Source organism: Clupea harengus, chromosome 6 (genome assembly GCF_900700415.2).
Source record: "Clupea harengus chromosome 6, Ch_v2.0.2, whole genome shotgun sequence".
NCBI lineage: Eukaryota > Metazoa > Chordata > Actinopteri > Clupeiformes > Clupeidae > Clupea > Clupea harengus.
The window spans coordinates 2,418,476-2,423,475 of record NC_045157.1 but is presented as its reverse complement, the minus strand read 5'-3'; the positions used below and the strand labels follow the sequence as shown (position 1 = coordinate 2,423,475).

General features: G+C 43.3%; 1 protein-coding gene across 1 annotated transcript in view; it reads left to right on the top strand.

Annotated features, from left to right (window-relative positions):
- LOC122132944 (A disintegrin and metalloproteinase with thrombospondin motifs 18-like) overlaps positions 1–5,000 on the top strand; it is an 8,871-nt gene that overhangs the window by 2,310 nt on the left and 1,561 nt on the right. The window lies entirely within an intron of this gene.

Sequence of the window (5,000 nt, the reverse complement as noted above, 5' to 3'; positions counted from 1 at the left end):
CTTATCTCACACTTCATCTTTACGACAGAAATAAGCATCTTATCTCACACTTCATCTTTACGACACAAATAAGCATCTTATCTCACACTTCATCTTATCTCACACTTCATCTTTACGACACAAATAAGCATCTTATCTCACACTTCATCTTATCTCACACTTCATCTTTACGACACAAATAAGCATCTTATCTCACACTTCATCTTATCTCACACTTCATCTTTATGACACAAATAAGCATCTTATCTCACACTTCATCTTTACGACACAAATAAGCATCTTATCTCACACTTCATCTTTACGACACAAATAAGTATCTTATCTCACACTTCATCTTTACGACACAAATAAGCATCTTATCTCACACTTCATCTTTACGACACAAATAAGCATCTTATCTCACACTTCATCTTTACGACACAAATAAGCATCTTATCTCACACTTCATCTTTACGACACAAATAAGCATCTTATCTCACACTTCATCTTTACGACAGAAATAAGCATCTTATCTCACACTTCATCTTTACGACAACAAATAAGCATCTTATCTCACACTTCATCTTTACGACACAAATAAGCATCTTATCTCACACTTCATCTTTACGACACAAATAAGCATCTTATCTCACACTTCATCTTTACGACACAAATAAGCATCTTATCTCACACTTCATCTTTACGACACAAATAAGCATCTTATCTCACACTTCATCTTTACGACACAAATAAGCATCTTATCTCACACTTTCATCTTTACGACACAAATAAGCATCTTATCTCACACTTCATCTTTACGACAGAAATAAGCATCTTATCTCACACTTCATCTTTACGACACAAATAAGCATCTTATCTCACACTTCATCTTATCTCACACTTCATCTTTACGACACAAATAAGCATCTTATCTCACACTTCATCTTATCTCACACTTCATCTTTACGACACAAATAAGCATCTTATCTCACACTTCATCTTATCTCACACTTCATCTTTACGACACAAATAAGCATCTTATCTCACACTTCATCTTTACGACACAAATAAGCATCTTATCTCACACTTCATCTTTACGACACAAATAAGTATCTTATCTCACACTTCATCTTTACGACACAAATAAGCATCTTATCTCACACTTCATCTTTACGACACAAATAAGCATCTTATCTCACACTTCATCTTATCTCACACTTCATCTTTACGACACAAATAAGCATCTTATCTCACACTTCATAAATAAGCATCTTATCTCACACTTCTTCTTTACGACAGAAATAAGCGTCTTATCTCACACTTCATCTTTACGACTGCATTCACTGCTGCCTTAGTGGGTGAAGAATTGGATTTTAAAATGAGTTCAACTGGCTTGTCTTGCCAACTCCTGACAGATCAATCACAACTGCACAGTCACAAATGTGTTTCCCAAATGCTGCATTCTACATGCTTCAAGATTGGTCTTAGTAGTGTTTCTAACCTGGTGGAGTTCAGCATTGCTGTTTATCCGTCCCATGATATGCTCATTGCGTTCCTTATCAGATGGCCTGTCAGGGTGTGGTGGCCATGGACAGGCTTAAGTGACCACCAGATGCGCCCTGAATTCTTGGACACGCAACCCCATATGCCCACAAACACAAACAACCAGTCAGGACCCCTGACAGATACGCACCAGTGTGGTTTGGGGTTTGGGGGACCCCTGAGATATGCACCAGTGTGGTTTGGGGTTCAGGACCCCTGAGAGATACGCACCAGTGTGGTTTGGGGTTTGGGGGACCCCTGAATGATACGCAGCAGTGGGGTTTGGGGGACCCCTGAGAGAGTTAGGGGGACCCATGGGGGCCTGTTAGGGCTGATCAAGCTGATCTAACTTCGATCACGTCCGTGTTTGTATAGAAACGGAATTGTAGTTGTTTGGCTTTTTTTCACTTAGATTCCTCAAAGTGATAGAAATACACCCTTTACTGTCTGATAACACTGTTATTGTAACACACAATATTGTTTGAAGTGATTTGCGCGGTGTCTGTCAGCTAACTAGCTAATATTAGCAATGTTAGCTTACATAGCCTAACGTAATGACGTCGTACATTACCGTGAATGTTATCTTAAAAGGCTGTTTGAAAACAACATTTTTTAGAAGATGCCTTCACTCGAAAGTTATACCTTATGAGTCACCTGTCTATTAAGGCAGCAACCTTCTGTTTCAGAATCAGAATCAGAATCAGAATGGGATTTATTGCCAAGTAGGTTTACACCTACTTGGAATTTTTTCTGGTGTGAAGGTGCATACAGTAAACATAAAACATAAAAACATAGAAACACAATAAGTACTACACATAACATAAAATCACAAATAAGTACTACACATAAGTATTTTGTATCCACCTCAAGTCTTTTACCTACGTAATGCAGAAAACTGGCCTACAGCATAGCGTATATATAAACTGGTCTGTTAGTGTGATGATATGGTGTGGTTCTTGTTCTCCGCTCCGAAACATTTGAGACCACTTCGCCTAGCCCTGTCACGGCAGCAGAGTAAGAGAGAGAGAAACAGAGAGAGAGACTTTAAATGTGTGTATATGTGTGTGTGTGTGTGAAAGAGAGAGAGAGAGAGAGAGAGAGAGAGAAACAGAGAGAGACTTTAAATGTGTGTATATGTGTGTGTGTGTGAAAGAGAGAGAGAGAGAGAGAGAGAGAGAGAGTAAGAGAGAGAGAAACAGAGAGAGACTTTAAATGTGTGTATATGTGTGTGTGTGTGAAAGAGAGAGAGAGAGAGAGAGAGAGAGAGAGGAATGAAAACCATTTGATAAACAACCCAAACCACACTGTATCCACTTTTCACCTCCCTACGCCATTATTTCCAATCTGAGCTGTCTTGCCTGGGCACATTAAGGGTGGGCACATTTAGGGTGTGCCCACTGGACCTGCCTGGCAGTCGAAAGCCGAATCGGATTTGATTATCTGTGCAGTGATGGAGTGGGCTGAGGGCTGTGGGAACCAGCGTCTACAAGCAGCCGCCCCACAACACACACACACACACACACACACACACACACACACACACACACACACACACACACACACACACACACACACACACACACACACACACACACACACACACACACACACACACACACACACACTCACTGAATGAGTCCATTGAAACATGGAGGTAAGCACACAGTAATTATAATCATGGTGTGTCACACACTGGGAACAAACCGCATGGCAGAGCTGACATGGAACCAAATGTCATTCATGTCAAATCCCATGCATACCTTCGGTGTGGGATTGGCAACACATTTTGAATGACGACATTTATTAAAACTCCAGCGCTGACATTGCTCAGTGTTGCCTAGTGAGAGAGAGAGAGAGAGAGAGAGAGAGAGAGAGAGAGAGAGAGAGGGAGAGAGAGAGAGAGGGAGAGAGAGAGAGAGAGAGGGAGAGAGAGAGAGAACTGAGCAGGCTGATGGAGGGTGAGACAAAACACAGAGGCGTCCGTGTGTGTGGGAGTCCAGGAGAGGAGAGAGGGACAGTCTCTCCTCTCCTGGACTCCCCCCCCCCCGCGGAGCCTAGTAGAGCTGGGAACAGCTGTGCGCTGTCTGCTTCTCACATCACATCACACCCCAGGACTGGTAGGAGGTCAGGAGGAGGAGGGGGGCTTGCTGTGACACAGTCCAGGGTGTGAAGCTGCTGAGTTGATGATGAAAGGATTGTTTGGGGGGTGGGAGGGGGGGATGGGCGGGGGGGTTATGGTGGGAGGCGTATTTTGGGCAAAGACAAACATGAAGGATTTTTAAATATGATATGATATAACTAAATATGTTGTTGAACAAACCCAACTGTTTGAAGGGTGAGTGGGTTTGACACAGGTGATCTTAGATTTCCTTTCCACTCTGCAAAGGCTCTTTTGTAGAATTAAAAAGAGAACCTTACAAACACTTTGGGAAAAAGAATAGAACATGGAAATCATTACAACACTTCCCACCGAACACAATTAACATTCACGGGCATTCAAAGAAATATGCAGTGGAAAATATTATACTGTACCATGCATCAAATAAGTCCTACACCAACCAACTTAAAACATCAAATAAGTCCTACACCGCACAACTTAAAACATTCAGTACTGCACAGCGCGCCACACCGTAGGCTACGTCTGTACGTCCCTGCACAATAGCCTACTTCCCCCGCCGCTAATCTTGCAATCTCTCCGCATAAGCTCATAGGAAATCGTAAACTTTTCAAAATAGCAAATGAGTTGACTATCTCCTGTTTGAAATCGTTACTATGCAAGGCGATAGATAGTTGACAACATGCGTCGGAAGGAACTCGTTGAACTCGCGCAGCACCATCGCTGCGGGTAGACGCAGACGGTCTGAAAGCGGAGTGCACGGGGATGCATCCCCGTACCGTCCGAGGTTCCCTCTGCACTGATTGGTCGAGGAGCCGCCCCCCACCCTGCTTCGGTGTCACTGCTGAACCGTCTGGAGCACGAGCCGACTGTCACTATTGAGCGCTGTCGGAGCACAGTCAGCACTACCAGTGCGCGTGTAGAGAGAGAGAGAGGGAGAGAGAGTGAAGGAGAGGGAGAGAGTGTGAAGGAGAGAGAGGTATACCTGTGAAAGCAAGTCACGGGAGAATGTTTTGCCTCTGAAAAGCGCTCATGAATGGATCCACTGGAAATAACCTGAGGAATGAAATGATGAGAAAAAGGCAAACTAGGGGCGACTGGCAAGGTTTGACAACTTCATTATGCACCGCCACGGATTGTTGCCGTTACGATTTCTGAGGAGGTAACGGGAGAGATACATGCATGTCAACATGGATTGCCTTTTTCTTCTGTTGTGGACGTTACCGGTGCCACTTGTTGGCAGTACATCAGTGAAGCTGCTGAGCACCGTGTGGTTCGGAAATATAATCAAGGCAGGTGACATACACATTTTGCAGTCGCAGTCCACGTAGTCTGTATTAATTATGTCAAAACGTGTAATTTT